General features: G+C 54.1%; 1 protein-coding gene across 1 annotated transcript in view; it reads right to left on the bottom strand.

Annotated features, from left to right (window-relative positions):
• Positions 1-15,255, bottom strand: part of CDH22 (cadherin 22) — a 122,941-nt gene extending 107,686 nt beyond the window's left edge. The window contains exon 1 of the mRNA XM_070421596.1: positions 15,163-15,255. The gene's annotated coding sequence lies outside the window, so the exon portion shown is untranslated. The remainder of the gene's footprint in view (positions 1-15,162) is intronic.
• Positions 15,256-17,192: the final 1,937 nt, after the last annotated feature.

Genomic DNA, 17,192 nt, shown 5'->3' with positions numbered 1-17,192 from the left:
TGCCTTGTTCAAGACAGAATCAATCCCATCTAATAAAAAAGTAATATGTAAATTAACTGTCACTCTGCAGCAAAGATGGCGGTACCCATAGTGGCCGGGGCGGGATGCTGGCAGCATTCGCACCCTGACCGCATAGAGGAAGGGGAGGGGCCCCAGCCATGTGGAGGGAGAGGGGGGCCCTGGCCGTGTGGAGAGAGGGGAGGGGCCTCGGGCCAGAGGCTGGGGCAAGGAATGCTGGCTTCGTTGCAGGCCTGGCTGAGGGACCCTGGCCCTCCCCCCCCCCTGCACAAATTTCATGCACTGGGCCTCTAGTAATAATAATAATAATCAATAGTAGCAATAGTAGTAGCTAACATCTATATAGCACTTATTCTGTGCCACTCTAATGCTTTAAATCTGTCAACTCATTTTACATCTTCCCACCAAGCCTATATGGTGGGTACCATTTATAACACAGATGAGAAATTAAGGCACAGAGAGGGTAAGTACATTGTCTGAGATCCAATAGCTCTGAGTGGCAGAGCTGGCTCTGGAGTTTGTGCTTAAAGGCTCATAGCTCCTATTTGCAGCAGAGGGACTACCAATGGGGGTCCCCAGGCCTGTGGCGCTGCCTTGTCCTCCATCTGCATATGTGATATCTCATCACACCCTCTCAACGCTCTCCTGAATGGGCGCTGTTACTATTGCCCTGTTCCAGTGACAAAGCAACCAAGGCTCAGAGAGGTTAAGTACCTCTTGGCACAGCCAGTCCACCTGACATCAAGGCCACTCTGCTTCTCTATGTTCCAGCGTGGGGGCACCTCTGCACAGCCCTCATCTGATCTTCACAAACAGGGCTCAGACTGCCAGGCTTTCCTCTTCGGCGCCATGGACACTGTGACTGGATAATACTGTGGTGGGCCTGATCTGTGCCCTGTAAGATGGTCAGCAGCACCCCTGGCCTCTCCCACTAAATGGGGGTAGATGAGGCAGGCCAGTAGCACACCTGCCTCCCAATTGTGGCAATCCAAACTTTGTCTAGACACTGCCAAATGTCCTCCAGGGGCCCAAATTGTCACCCCCCCCCCCCTAATTAAGAACAACTGCCCCAGAGAGTAGGCATGGAAGATGCCCCTATGATACAGATAATTGTGGAAATTAAGGCCTGGAGAGGAGTGTGTCTTGCTCAAGGTCACTCTGAGAATCAGGGACAGGACTGCAAGCAGGACGCAGGTCCACTCCAGCCAAGAGCCTGCCTGCTGGAGCCGTGCTCCTCCTGTGCAGGTGCTGAGTGCCAACAATGTGACAGGAAGCTGGCCAGGCTGCCTGTCCCACCTCATGGTCCCACTGGGCAGCCTGTCCTCGCCAGAGCCCTCTGCTCTCCAGCTCAGCCTGCTCCCAGCTTTGGTGCCATGAGAATAGTGTAGGCTTTGATATCAGATAGACCAGACTTCACATCCCACTCTGCCATATCCCGGGCACAGCACTGAACATCTCTGGCCCTCTGTTTTCCCATCTGAAAAATGGGCAGTTTGGACTAGAAAGAAATCTGTTTTTTAAAAAAAATCTTTTGATTAAAAAAAATCTTTCTGATTTTCTGACAAACGAAGTTATCTTGTGTTTCAGTCCTAACTGTGCCCCAACTCAAAGTGGCACCTTGAGCAAATTAGTGTCTCTCCAGAACCCGGTCTCCTCAAAGGCAGTCAACACTGGAGTCACACAGAACTTCTCACTGTTCTCTAACCATGAGGACTTCCCTGTCTTTGCTTACACTGTCCCCTCTGACATGTTATTCTCCCTCATTATCCACCTGGAGAACTCCTATTCATCCTTCAAGACTGAGCCCAAGCCATTTGTTCCAGGATACCTTCCTTATTCCTGCAGGCAGAGTCAATCACTCCCTCTCTGTGCTCCCTTAGTATCGGCCACCCTCTAACCCTCTGGAAGACTGGTGGCCACTGCTGCGTGTGCATGGGCGCGCGTGTGCGTGTGTGTGTGTGTGTGTGTGTGTATGTTTCAGTCCTGTAGACTGCAAGGGTCCTTGAAGACAGAGACCGGGTCTCCCTAATCCTTAAACCCTCATGGCCCACACAGTGCCTGGCATCAAGTAGGCGCTCAATAAATGTTGCATAAACAAGAATGAATGAATGAGGGAGAGTAGATGATTGCCAAGGACCTTAGCCCTTAGTGGTTCCAACACTCTAGAATCCAGGGAAGAAAGCCAACCTCTTGCCACCATCACCCAGTCTCACATTAAAAGGACTGCTCCCACCCCCAATCCTAGCAAACACCTGCCGTCCCTGCCACCCACACAATCTGCGGACCCAGCAAGTACCTTGGACAGCGACCAGACAGTTTTTAAAGAATGCTTTTATCCTCTGTGGCGCTGCCACTCCAGGGAGCTGTCTGTGCAGACCTGCATTTCCATGTGTGCACGGAGACATGTACTCGTAGGAGGGGCCCTGCTTCTTTCATTTTTCAATCCACCCCAGGAGAAGGACTGGGCAGGGATCTGCATTGTTCACATTTATGCCTCTGACTATGCAGCCTCTGACCCAAGCTAGGGGTCAGTGGGATCCGTACTTTAGAATTCATTCCCTCTCCTATCTCCTCCAGGAATCCCTCCTCCTCTTTCTCTAGCCACATGACCCCAAATTGCCCTCATCCCCTCTTCCAGAAAGAACTCTGAAAAAAAATAGGCCTCAGTTCCTGGTTGGAGAAAAGGGGACATGAAGAGAGAAAAAGGTGGTCTCTGCTCTTTGAGATCCATCCATTCAACAGGTATTTTCAGAGCAGTTATAAAGACACTACTATTAGACTTAACCTCTCAGGGCCTCAGTTTATTCACCTATAAAATGGGGTAAGGATTTAACAAGATCAAGTCCTTAGAAGGGAGCAGCTCTGTGGTTTTCTATCAACCCGTCAAGGCAACACATCAACTCCAACTTCTACGGAAAAACAGAACTGCATGTTCTATTCAGCTGGCTCCTTACTGTGCCACCCTGATGAAGCCCCTTCCTTCTCTGCACCGCTGGTTGCAAAAGGAGGGGGTTTCTGGTTTCTAAGTTCTGGGTCAGCTCTGGGGCCTGAGTTTCTAGGATTCTATAATTAAGCCACCTCCTCTTCCCCCCCTCCAGCCTAAGGAAGGGGTTGGAGCTGAGCTCAGAGAGAAGGTGGGGAGGGTCCTGGGGTGGGTGTTCGGAGAGGAGGATCTGTCCTAGCCTGGATGTGAGAGACGAGTTAACAGCTCAATTGTTGTTTCAATTACACGGATTATTTGAAAACAATGTTATGAGTTTCATCACTGACAACTCCAGGAAATGGCTGCTATGGCAACCAGGGAAAAGAATGGGTCTGACCAGCCAATCAGAAGTTCCAGTCATGCCCCCAGTTTGTACAAACTCTCCCTTCCTCTATGGGGCGGGCCCCTCTCATCCTCTGCTTGGAGAGACACCTTGGGAGGAGAAGGGAAAGGGCAGGTGGAAGGACCACCTGGCAAAAAGGAAGAGGACAAATGAGGAAACTGAGGCCCAAGGAGAAGAGGGACTCCAGGAATTGGCCATTTCTCCCAAGTTCCTCAATGCAAGGGCCATGTTCATTCCATTGTACCCTCCTGGCGCCTTGCTGGACACAGAGCAGACACTCAGGAACAGGGCTAGTTCTAGATTCCGCTGCGGTTGAGGAGGGGTTTCCAGGACACCCCCCTACACACACACACACACACACACACACACACACTTCCTGCTCTGCTGGACTGTGGGGGGAATACTCTGAGACCCCCTGACAAAGTGTCTTGGTCCCCTTTCAGCAATCGGCCTCACTTTCATTGACAGGGAGAGAATGGTTAATGCCAGGAGCTCCACTGGGGCAGAGAAAGGGAAGGTGAGAACTGTGGAGGCTCTGAGAACCCCAGATCCTTTCCCTGCCACTCTGTGCAGAGGCTGCCCCTGCGTGCAACCTCACTGGGCCCCTCCCTCTCCAAATGAGGCACCCTAGTGGCCTCCAGAAAAAAACATTTTTTACTTTGACAACATTCCATGCTCTCCTTATTCAAAATGAGGCCAATTTGACGGGCAGCTAGCTGGACTCTAGCTCTGTAAAATCCCAAATCTGAAAGCCCGTTTCTTATCTTGCTTGAGCTCCCCTGCTGTCCACTCCTGTGACCCAAATCTCTCATCAATTTTATTTGACAAATACTTTTATGGGGTTTACTAGTTGCCAGGCACTGTTCTAAAGCATTTCCTAAATATTCATGTAATTGTCACCACAACCCTGTGAAGCAGGTACTGTGATGATTATCCCCATTTTATAGATTAGGAAACTGAGGTGGTTAAGCAACTTGCATGAGGTTAGACAACGAGGCAGGGGCAGCACAGGAACTTGAACCCAGGCAGTCTGACTGGAGAATCCAAGCTCTTGGCTATTATCCTAACTCCTGACAGGAGATGGTCTGGCTTGAATTTTGCCTGATGGCCAGCAGACTCATAAAAATCCAACTTTTATTGCTGTATCTTCTTGTATCAGGAACCCAAGGGCTTGCCCTGAAGCTCATTCGGCCTCTTTGTGTATCTTCTTAGTGGGGGCCTAGTGGACAGGCAGGTGGGGACACTGCTGGAAAGTGATGTTCATAGGTAAATGCTGGCTCTCACAGCCCAACATTCTGATCTGTCTGCCAAGTGGGGCGGGCAACTTCATAAATTTCATGCCTACTCTGAGCAGGACACTGTGTGCCCGCGACCTCATTTGTTCCCAGAAACAACTCAGATGAAGAAACAGGCTCAGAAAGTCAAAGGGATCTGCCCAAGGCCACCCAGCCAATATGTATCAGGTGAGGATCGGTGCCCAGATCTGTCTGTCATTGGTGTAAGAGGTGGCTCCTGTCCTGGAGGGACCTTCAAAGAAACAAGACAGGTCACAATGGCTCCTGAAGGGCAGAAAGGGGGCTCTCAGACCAAAAGGATGGAGGAGCGCAGCCCAGCTGAGCAAAGCTCCGCAGGCAGGAGAGACCCTGAGAGCAATGGCTGAGCTGGAGCAGGTGTGTCGGGGCTCGGCAGGTGACCATGTCGGATGATGGGGCCTCGAATGCCAAGCAGATGGTTTAGAGTGGATGGGTGAGGCCACGGGGAGCAATTGCTGGCTCAGGAGCACCTTTCCTTCCCTCCGGAGGCGGCCTCCCTCTCACGCAGCAGAGCAATTTCCCAAAGCATTTTCTCTAATTTGTGATTGTTTTCCTAACCCAGAAGCGGCGAGTCTCCAGCTTCTCCCAGCCCACAAGGGGAACCAAGCTGCCAAAGCTGCTGGTCTCCACCCCCCAGTCCAGCCCACTTGGGGACCGATGCATCTGCCCATCCCAAAGGCCCCCTGGGATAGAGAGCAGGCTGCCAGGAGAGTCTTGGGGGATGAATGGGTTGATGGAGAGACGCAGGGGTGGCTTTAGAGCTGGAGCCATGGCCTGCTGGCTGACAGTACCTGAGGAACAGCAAGGTCTGGTCCCTGGGACCGGGGTGGCATGAGGCTCTGCAAGGGGCCTGGGGCACTCAGGAGGGAGGAGAGCTCCGTGAGGGAACTCGGCTCAGAGAGATGAGGGCTCAGAGAAGAGACAGCCTCTGTGGGAGCAGGGGCTCTGGAAGGGAAGTGTTTCCCAGAAAGGGGCTAGGCAGGGTGCTCTGAGAGGAGGCTTGTGTGTGTGTGTGGGGGGAGTTTAGGGGCTCTGCAGGGGCCCAGGGCTCTTGTAAAGGGGAGCAAGAGCTCTGTTGGGGATTCTGGGGAATGGAGGCTCCCCACCATGAGAAAAGAGGACCACAAGGTGAGGGGCCTCAGAGAAGAGGTGTGGGCTTTGTGAGAGAGTGGGAGTGTGGCAGGGGCTCAGCGGGGGGCCTGGGATTTGTGGGGAGAGTGGGGGTCTTGAGGGCACAAGGGCTCGGAGGAGAGAACATGGGTTCAGTGAGGAGACCAAGGCTAAATGGGCGGGGGCACGGCTGTGTAAGAGAGCGGCTCAGAGAGAAATGCTGGCTTCTGAAGAGATGGGAGCTGAGTGAGGAGAATGGAGGGGCCTCCTTCTAAGGCTATTTCTTCCCAACCCATCACCTGGGTGCCCTATTTTAGCCTGGCTCATTCTGGCCATAGGTTTGTCTCCTTGGCCCACACAGTCCTGTTCCCCGAAAGGTCCCTCTGCTCCTCCACTCACCCACCCCCACATTTCTTCAAGGCTAAGTCCCAAGTCCTAACTAACTACCTCATGAATGCCCCAGTCTGCACCCATCCCCTCTAAACCACCCCTATAGATTTTGTATCCCACTACAGCCCAAACACATGATCAGGTAGGCACTTCAGACACCAGAGATGATCAGTAAGGTAGTTCTCCCTCCAAGCTGACCTCAATCCCTCCAGCTGCCCATGCAGCCAATTTTCTTGTTCTGTCCTGGGAACAGAACAGGCAGATCTGCAGACCACCTTCCATCAGGGCTTCTGTCACAGCTTTAGAGACATAAAGTCTCCTCTCAAATGTCTCTCTTCTAGGTAAAATAATTCTGGTCCCTCCCAGAATTGGCTTTTCAAATGACTATATTTATTATCAGGCGTCTCCAAATGCTTGCAGCAAGATTTCAGCAGAACCTCGAACACTGTAGGGCTCACAAGAAATGTATCTTGGATGGATATTAAGTTGGTGGCTTCATGCATGAATGACAGTGGGCAGATGGGCAGCAAGAAAATGAAAAGGCAGTAGTACATGGTGGTGGCTGACAGGTGAATGGATGGAGGGGTGGAGGTGGGCGAAGGAGAGGTGGACTGTCGGTAGATATATGTTTAAACGAAGGTGGGTGATGAGGAGGAGGATGGATTGGATGATGGACGAATGATGGTTGAATGGATTGGATGATGGATGGATAAATGGATAAATGGATGGATGGATGGATGGATGGATGGATGGCTTAGATAGGATGCTGGATAGATGAATAATCTCAACTAGCATCTCAACTTTTCCCTACATTTCCCGAGTATAGATTCCCGTAACTTGGTTAATGGCACCCCAGTTGTCCTAGACATCCAGGCGTAACACCTGGTCATATTTCACTTCTCCCTCTTCCTCATCTCCCTCCACCAGCAAGCTCTGAGTCCTCTTGATCCTATCTCCTTGGTGCCTTTTCCCTCTGGCCCCTATTCTCTACTTATCTCCTGGATGATTTCAGCTGCCTCTGCTCCCTGCTTCCTTTCTCTTTCCTTCAAGTCAATCCTAAAATAGTGCCATCAGCATGATCTTCCTAAAGCTTACCTCTAGTCAGCAATCTTCAATAGCTCCCTATTGCCTGCGTTCCTCAGCATGGAGCTGCACACTTCTGAATTCAGCTGACCCTCCCCTTTCTGGGCCTCTCATTCCTTCCCTTTATGTACTCTGTGCTGTGGTCAAACCAGACACTGGCTGTCACCCCAAACATTCACCAAGCTTCTCCCCTTTTGGCCATGCTATCCCCACTACCCGGAATGCCCTGTCACCTCCAGCCGTAACAATGCCATTTCAGACATCAACACACAGCTCAAATGCTACCTCCCCAGTGAACCCTTCCCTGATCCCTGCACCAGATATAATTCAGTGAGCCACTTCATCAAGGCACATTTATTGAGCACCTACTATGTGCCCAACTGGCTAGAGGGCCCTGATGGTGGAAGAGGGAGGAAACAAGATAAGAAAGCCACGATCTTTGCCTTCAAAGGGACAGCTTGCTATGTAGGTGTGAGTGAGCATGCACACACACACGTATAGAATTCAAAGGAAAAATTAGGGTAAAATAGTGTAATAACAACAGTTAATACTTATAGAGTGTGACAATGGGCCAGGTACTGTTCTAAATGTTTTACTTCTATTAAATAATTTAATCATTTTAACAAACCTATTAGATAGGTACAGATGAGGAAACTGAGGCACAGGGTTTGGCAACTTACCTAAGATCACTCCACAAGTAAGTGGCAGTTTTGGCCCTGGGTCTGTGCTCTCAACAGAACTCTATAGTGTGGTGTAAATAAAATCAGAGGGAGGTGGACAGAGAAATGCATGACAGGCCTCTTCCAGATCGCCCAGTCCCCCTCCCCTGCTGTGCTGTAATCTCCCAACCCAGTCCCCTTCTTTTCAAGCCAGGTGAGAGGCTTCTTGGGAAAAAATGGAAATGAAAATAGATTGAACTAGGGGCAAAGGCCTCAGTGTGCCGCTGAGACACTGCAGTATCCTGGGCGAGCTCCCTTCTTCCCCTGGGCCTCAGTTCCCCGTCAATCTATCTAGCTACATAAACATATCTATTGATGGTTGGGCCCATCAACCCTCAAAGGCCCTTTCAACTCTAAAATGCATAATCCTCAACACAGCTGCTCGGTGATAGAAGACAGAAGCTCAGAGCCTCTTGGCCTCAGGGCCTGGCTGCACGTCCCCAAAACTCCCTGTAGTCTGTGATTACAGCATTTTAGTCCCTAGTTCCTGGGGGCCCCACTGTGTGGCCATCCTACGTCTGTCTGGTCACCTGAATCTGTCGGGCTCGTCACTGCCCATCATCTTGTCTGCCCACTGACCTGGATCCATCTGCCTCTGTTACCCATCCATCAGTCTGCCGGGGCCCATCCACCTGGTGTCTCCCGCCTGCCTGGTGTCTGTCACTCTGCCCATCACATAACAGAATCCCCATCCCCGGGTCCCTACTTTGCAAGCACCACAATGGTAACAGAAAGACGAGGTGGGGCTTTCCCCTTTTTCGATTACAGAGAAGTCCAGTCTTAACATCAGAACCTGCTTTCCAGGAGCCAAAACAATTCTCTGCCATCCAGCACCCTCTCCCTTCTCCAGGGACCCCCCAACCCCTCCTCGCTGGGCCCAAGGGCTTTCTACTTGAGGAATCTGGTCAGGGTCACATGCCTCCTGCCAAAAATGTCCAAGTGGTCCCCGAGGAAATCGTCGGACAAGAGCGTGGAGATGTGTGTACAAGGATGTTCATCACAGAATTGTTTGTAATCGCAAAGGATTGGAAACAGCCCAAATGGCCAGCAGTGGGGGCTGGTTAAATAACTTATGGCCCAGCCACACAATGGAGAAGCATGCAGCTCTTAAAAAATGATGATGTAGATGTATATTTATTGAAATGGCAAGACATTCACAATATATTAGCGAGTGAAAAGAAACAGGTTACAAAGGCATATATATAAAGCAAGATGCCATTTGTATTTTTTAAAAATCTGTATAGGTCAGGAAGGATATGCACTGAAGTGGTAGCCAAGGGGAGGTGGGATTATGGCTAATTAAAAATGCTTTCATATATAAAAAGACACATACAAATATATGCATCATATAAATTTACACACATACACACATATGTAGTCACTCTGGATTGAACACTTCCTACGAGCCCAGCGCCACGCTAAGCCCTCTGTCTCTATAACCTCATTTATCTTTCCTACGATCCTACAAGGTGGGTTCATGAAAACCATTAAACAGATGAGAAAACAGAGGCTCACTGGCCTCGTAAGTGGCAGAGCTGGGATTTCAACTTGCTCTCTCTGACTCCTGAGCCCACACTCTTAACCAGTAGTTGTCGCATTTCTCATTTTGTTTCTCTGTAACTTGCCTATTTTAAAAAATAACATATTTACTTGGGTGATAAAGAAGTGACAAGTTAACAGACAAGGGAAAAAATGAGGCGGGTGAACTATACGCAGCAACATGTCCTCAACCTCTGGGTGTTTGGCAGCTTTTCAGCAGGCTTTCTCCATGGGCCCCTCCTACCCTCCTCCTGCTCATCCATCCTCCATCGCCCTATACTGGCTATGAGGCTGGTCCAGAATATGGGGAGGGGCAGGGCAACACTGTGGAGGGCTGGGCCTTAAGCAGTGTAGGCTTCAATGTTACGTGGCCGAGGTCCCCTCCTCCAGCCCACATTTAATTCAGCAAGTACCTGCTCTGTGCCACATGCGGCGCTCATCACTGGGGAGGCCAAAATGAAAAAAAGAACAAAAACACAACAAAACCCAAGGCCTGCCTTCAGGGTCTTCTCACCCAGGACTGGGTTTCTCAACCTCCACACTATCAACATTTTGGGCTGCATAATTCTTAGCTGTGGGACTGTCCTGTGCACTGTAGGTTTAGCAACATCCCTGGCCTCTACCCACGAGATGCCAGTAGCAGCTTCCTACCCAGTTGTGACAATAGAAATGTCTCTAGACTTTGCCAGATGTCCCCTAGGGGGCAAAATTGCCCCTCATTGAGAACCATGGATCTAGTGGATGCTAAAAGGCAGGAAGTAAAAAAGAAAAAAAAAACTAAACTAATTACTATGGGGCTGAGTAGACAGTCACATGTACCTGAATGGGTCAGAGGAGGCTTCGTGGGATGCACCTGTCCTTGAAATTCCCTAGAGTTATCCTGGGTGATCTCATCCATCCTGTCACTTCCAAGATTGGTTTCTGGCCTAGAACTCTCAGGGTGAGCGCAGCATTGCTGCACACTGTCCAAAGGGTAGCTCCATGGCATGTCCCACCAGCATCTTGCATGCACTCTGTGCACAGCTGGTCTCCACCTCTCCTCCAAAGCCCTGCTCCTCACACCGCCCACACAGCCTCCCAAGTCAGAAACAGAGACCCCCCCCCCCCCACCCCACATCCACAGGATCTTCCAGCTCTGCCCATTCTATTCCAACCCTCACAGGGCCTCCTCTTGGCCCCCTGCAGAGCTGGACCCCGTCTTCCCCACCAATCCATCCTCCACCCAGCAGCAGGGTGAAGAGTCTAAAGGCAAATCACACCACGCCTCTCCCCTGCCTACAACCCTCCGGTGGCTCCCACCGCTCTCAGGATGAAGTCCAAGCTCCTCTTGCAGCCTTCAAGACTCACAGGATCCAGCAGCCACCCATCTTGCTGGCCTGGTTTCCTGTAACTCCCAGACCCGCACCCTAGGCTCTATGTGCCCCACTTCAGCCAACTAAACTTGTAGTTCCTCTAATATTCCCCCTCACCTTGGGGCCTTGGTCCTGCGAACCCCTTGGCCTGGAGCCTCCTTCCCCTGCTCCCATCCTCCCTCACCCACTTCAACCCTGAGATAGCTGCTACTCAACCTGCAGCACTTCCTCCAGGCAGCCTCTGCTGTGCCCTCCACTCGTTCTTTCGTGGCTTATGAATTGCTCAATTGTCTCCTTCCCAGGAACACCAGGCTCCTGTCGGCTGGGATCCTGTCTGCTCATTTAGCACAATGCTTAGCACCTAGTAAACACTTAATACGTCTGTGTAAATCTATATTTTAAACTGGTTAACGAATGGATGATCAGACAGACGGAAGCGTGGGTGCAAAGAACAGAGACTATCTGGGTTGGGTCTTTAGTGCATTGAAAGATCTCCAGGGAAAGGACGTTCAGGTAGAAAGAAGGTGTGGCTGAATGCAGGAGTCTCGGATTGGAGGCACAGTGGGAGATAAAGGAGGATGCAGACGGATTACAAAGACCTTGAATGTCACGGTGCGGAGTCTGGACTTAATTCAGTAGGCGATGGGGAGCCATGGAAGGGTTTTAATCAAGCAAGTGACATGATCCCACCTGCGTTAGAGAAAGATCGCTCTGGCTGCAAGCAGGATTGTGGAGGGGAGGGGATCAGAGGCTGGGAGGCCAGGTAGGAGGCTGCCACAGGCTTTTGGCAAAGCCACTGAGTTCTGAGCCAGCGGAGGGATCATGGGATGGATGGGAGGGGACAAAAGGTAGAGGCTAAGGTGAAATGAATCTGTGGGAATCTAGAACATGCTCTAACTCCCCAGCTGCTTGCAGGAACTGGGAAGTCCCTTGAAAAAGCCTGAGGTTAGAGACAGATTCTGGTGGTCCTGACTCAACTCTGCCCTTCTGCAGGGGTGCAGGCAGCAAAACCAAACAGGAGGGGCACCTTCAACCCCGTGGGAACCAAAGGACACAAGTAGGGATAATAACCATCACCATACCGCTTCATTTATGACGAGTCCGGTGTGCCAGGCACTATGCTCAGCGCCACACATGCTCACGCATATCCAATCTTCACAACCACCCAACGAAGTGGGTACTACTTCCCCCTCCATCTCACAGAGGAGGAAACTAAGGCTCAGAAAGACAAAACAACTTGCCCAAAGTCACACAGCCTTCAAGTCACAAACCCAGGCTGGTCTGATCCCAATGCCCATGCTCTTAGTCAGTTATTCATCGTACACAAAGGAGGGAGCTGGTGACAGGTGGATGGCCGATGAGGAAGCAGGAAGTTCTCAGCCTAATCCCAGTGGCCTCGCAGCACATTTCTTCTGTGCTGATGGGGACACAGAGGAAATGGAGAGGAGGAAGGGTATTCCTCCTGGTCCCTGATCCCCATGTGTTCAGACCCAGCCTTGCCTATTCCGATAGGTGTGTCCCCACTGTAAGAGAACTGGGCTAAGGAGTGAGCAGCGTGTAGAAGTCACCCCTGTGGGAATTAAGGAAAAACATCCTCCTCTGGGGACATGCACCCCCACAGGCCCGTGGCTGGTAAGTATATGGAATTTTTTTTGCCAATTAGAACAACTGCCCCTTCCTCTGGGAGGACACAGGCTGCTTTACGGCATCTGATTTGTGGAGTGGAGCTTAAGTGGATTCCAGCCCCTACTTCCCTTCCGCACTGAGTGCTCCTGGACAGTCAAAACCCTGCCCAACTGGACATGCCAGCCATGCCTTCAGCCCCATGCCTGTATCCTTGTTCCCCAGCAACCACTCTGCCTCATCCTCAATGAGAAAAATGTCCACTCTGGTAGATATACAGAGCTCAGACCCTTCCACAGACTTAAGTTTCTTGTTAGTCCTTGCTTCTGCCATGGGAGAAAAGTCGAAATCCTATTATGCCCATTGCTCTGATGAAAAAGTTGAGGTCAGAGCCTTTCCCGATGATGGGGGAAAAAATCCAGGCTTTCTCTAGAGAGGCCTATATCAAAACATGGGTTCCAGGAGGCAGAGGCCTCTAGCCAAGAGCTCCATCTTAAGGGCACTCTGAGGAATTCAGAGGTGGAGGGGACGGCCACCCTCAATGGGGACATGAACCTTCTCCCCCTGAGCCTGGCCTGAGGCCTGGGTCTCCTCTCAGCCTGACAGGGGTGGAGTCCCCTTCCTGTCCGCCTTGAGTAAGCTCTGGGGCAGGATGGGAAAGACCCCAGGCCTGAGACCCCAGCCCAAGCCTCCTCCTTAGGATCTCCTCTTCTCCTGGAGGCACCTGACTCCATCCTTGGCGCCCACCCCTTCTCAGGCTGAGCTGTGCTGGCTGCTGCCCGAGTTATATAAACAGGAATCGTCCTCTTTCGGAATACCTGAGGCTGCATTTCCAAGTGGAGCTTCCTGATGGAAGAAAAAGGGAAAGGAAAAAAAAGAACAGGGAGAGGAGAGATTTAATTGGCCGACTCCTGCAGCCCATGTGGTAAATAACGGCTGCTCCAAACTTTGCTAACTCCGGAGGAGACTGGCCCTCCTGGGGCCCCTGCCCAGCGCCAGCCCAGCCCAGGTGGCTGCTAATGGCCTCAGTCAGGAATTGGGGAGGAGGCTCCTCATCTCCAGAGAGCACTCAGGAGGGGCAGCTGCCCCTTGGCTGAGAGAGACAGGGCTGGCTTTGCAAAATGCCTGGCCCAGAAGGGCCGGCAGACGGCCCCAGGAAGCAGTGTTTCAATGTCCACAGTGGCCTTCCCTTTCAGAGGAATGGCAGAGGAGCGCCCCAGACACTGGGAAAGGAAGAGACACGGGGTGAAGTGGAGTGGGGAAGTAGCTGGGGCAGGGAAACGGGTCGGGAAGCGGCAACTGCCACAGAAAGAAACTGAGGCAGGCAGGATAGAAGAGTGGAGGAGGAAATGGCAAAGACCAAAGGATGCATAGAGGCCAAATTCAAAGGAGGCGGTAGAATCGGGGTGATTAAGGGTGACAGAGTGATCACTGACAGACGAGTAAAGGGGGAACTAATGAGGGACAGAGGGCATGATGGTCAGGGAGGCAATGGTGATGCTAAGATAGGGGATAGGGTAGTGGGCCGACTAGTGTGGGAAGAAGGTTGGAATCCAGACCTACACCCGCCCCCCTCAGTTGGAAGGGCCCACAGAGGGCTGGCAGCGAGCCAAAGGCTTGCTGGGGCACCTTGGCCAGTCCCGGGCCTGGACGGAGAGGGCTGAAGCGGAAGGTTGGAAGCCTTCGATGGCTTCAGGCGGCGATCCTCTACCCGCCACCAGGGGGTGCCCTGCAGCTCGGGGAGACCTCCAGGAACTCCGGGTTAGCTCCTCCCGCCGGGGAAGTGGGGGGTCTCCGAGCCAGAGGAAGGGAAAAGGGAGGTCTATCCAGAGCTCAAGAGAGACGGGTCCGGACAGTGCCCGCCGGGCGGCGCCCCGCACTCAGCGCGCCGGCACATCCACGCCTCCCCCTCAGTGCCCGGCCCAGAGAGCAGGTCCCAGTGGCGCTCCTTTGGACGTGAGGCCGTCGGGCCGGTCCTCCCGCGGAGAGGCGGTGCTCCCAGAGCCAGGTGCTGGGGACAGGGCAGCGCCGCCCCTCGCTCGCGGCCAGTCCCCCACGGACGGCCCGACGGCAGCGGGGTCCCCGCAGGCCAGCTCCCGCTCCCCCCGAGGTGGCCGCAGCCGCGCGTGTCGGCCGGGCCGGCGTCGGCCTCGGGTGTCCCCGGACGCCGCACGACCTCGCACACACACGCGCGCACACGCTCACGCCGTGCGGTATTTCCCGGCCGGGACCCCGCCTCTGGGAGGGGCCGGCGGCCAGCCCGGGCAGCGGGAGTGGGGGCGCGGGGGACGCCGGGTCCCGGCCCGTGTCGAAGCCGTGTGCCCCTTCCCCGCCCTTTTCGGCGCGTGGGCTTGGCCCCCGCGCTTGACCCCTCGGCCCGCGGGGGTCCCGGAGGCTCCGGGGCGCGCGGCGGGCGGGGAGGGGGTGCGGGTGGGGGCCGCGGGCTCCGGGCCGAGAGGCGGCTGGGCTCCGCGCCGGGGAAAGTTTGGACGTGGGAAACTCCCTCCCCGCCCGCCCCGCCGAGAGGAGGGGGCGCACGGGGGCGGACACGGGCACCCCGGCTCCCCCTGCGGCCGGAGGCTCGCCCCCCGCGCCGCCCGCTCCCGCGGGCCAGGGGGCTCCCTCCGGCCGGGCAGCCTCCCCTCGGCGGCGATCCGGCCGCCCCTCCCGCGGCACCCAGCGCGCTTACCTCGGGGAGCGGCCTGGGGCTCCCCCGTCCTGCCGCCTCGGGGCGCTGCGTGGGGCCGGGGCCCCGGCGCCGGCGGGCGGGCGAGTCCGGAGCCCGGCGGCGCCCGGAGGAGCCGGAGGGAGAGCGGGCGCGAGAGCGGGAGCCGCGGCGGCGAGTGCGCGCGTGTGTGAGCGAGAGAGCGCGAGAGAGCGAGGAGCGAGCGAGCGGAGCGGGAGGGTGCGTGTCTGACTAGGGGGGAAGTGTGCGAGGGACGGATCCCTTCCTTCCTCCGCAGCCTCTGGTGGAGACTCGGAGAATGCAGCGCCCGCCGGGCACAGGCGCGGCGGAGCCACAGGCGGCCGCCGGCCCCAGGACCCCGCAGCGGGGGAGCCCGGCCCCCACTCCTCGGATCGCGCCCTCCCCCGCGGGAGGGGCCGGCCTCTCCGTCCCACCAGCGGCCCAGTCCCAGGAAACCCAGCGGGCAGGGTGCCCCTCCTTCCTGCAACCCCAGACCCTTACAAAGGGAGCGCCCCCAGGAGGGGGACCGGCTCCCTCCCCGCTGGGCAGCTTCCCAGGAGACTCCAGACCCTTCACCACATGAATTACTGCGTCTAAGGTCCCCTATCCCCCCCGCCCCACCATGGGAGCCTGGCTTCAGAAGAGGGGGACACAGGAGAGGGTGGGGGCAGGCTTCTCCAGGGGCTGTTCAGAAAGGCCTCTGCAGACCCCCCAGTTTCAGAAGCAGTCACTGCCCATTGGGGGGGGGGGGGGTGCAGAGGCCCGCAGGTCTATAGACAGTTTCCAGATCAGGTGTCCCCAAAAAACCGTGTAGGCTTTTTATTGGGGGAATGGGGGAGTCATTCTGGACATCCCTGCAGCCAACAAAGCAAGCAGGCAAAACAGCCCCTCCTGAACTTAGTGCCACCTTGGCCCACAGAGCCTCCCAATGAGGTCCCTCCTTCCCTCCCCACTTCCCAGAAACACCTGCCAGGCTGATTTTCCGTTCTCTTTAAAATCCAGCTAACCAGGTGCCTGGGGTCTTTCCTCTTGGCTGCATGGCTTTCTCTTCGGTCTTTAGGATGAGGCCTAATTGAGAAAACCCCTGACCCCCATGCGAAGTTTTTGCTGGTGGGCTAGGACCTGTGACTTCCACAGGCCTACCCTTTGTCTTGGGGTGGAAGTCCCCTTAGGAGTCCCCCAAGGGTAGATGGGTGAAGCAGAACAAGAGACAGGACTGCCGTTTCCCTCTGTTCTGCGCTGCTGTGACTGACCAGACACAAGGTGATGCCTGGTCAGCTGCTGATGTTCACAGCAAAGAGAGCAGGCCCCTGGACTCCTGGGATTTCTCAGGGACCCAGCCTCTACCTCACCCATCCTGCTCCTTCCTCAGTCCCTAATTTCCCTCTGCATCCCCACACCCTGGTCCTTCTTTCTTCTGGATGATTACAATCTCCTCTCCTGCTGGGTGCCCCTCTGACCCTCCCACTAACTCCATCACTCTTTTATTTATTTTGAGATTTATTCTCCATGTGCCAGCCTGTTCCCTCCCCTAAGCCCTTCTCTCGGTTTATTCCCCTTCATTGATCTCTCCCAGCCCTGCATGTGTGTCCAAGTGCTCCTTCTCCCGGTCTCTCTCCTCCCCTCTCCTCTCTATTCTCAGCTTCCACTCTTTCATGCTTTCGGAAGCCAGCCCTTCCAGATGCATCTCCTCACTTGCTGCTCTCTCCCTCCCCTCAGACTCACTTTTGCCATTTGCTCCAGCTCTCCCTCCTCCCCACCCTCTCCCTCCAGCCAGGGAGTGTGCAGTTCATCTTAGGTGTCAGACCTGCTTGATGGTCCACAGGTTGTTCTGGCCTGGGACACTGTTGCTCTCACATCTGCATACACACAGTAGGTGTTCAACAAACATCTGTTGAATGAACTACTCACACATCTTTTTTGATCTTTTTCCCATGACTCTTTAGATCTCTCGCTTTTCCTCTCTCAACACCTCCTCTTCTCAGACTCACTTCCATCATTGTCTCTAATTCTCCCTTCCTCCAACAAACCTT

The sequence above is a fragment of the Myotis yumanensis genome, unplaced genomic scaffold, assembly GCF_028538775.1.
Source record: "Myotis yumanensis isolate MYYU_CA2020_CCGP unplaced genomic scaffold, mMyoYum1.0.hap1 SCAF_7, whole genome shotgun sequence".
NCBI classification, from domain to species: domain Eukaryota; kingdom Metazoa; phylum Chordata; class Mammalia; order Chiroptera; family Vespertilionidae; genus Myotis; species Myotis yumanensis.
This window is presented reverse-complemented; position numbering and strand designations above follow the sequence as displayed.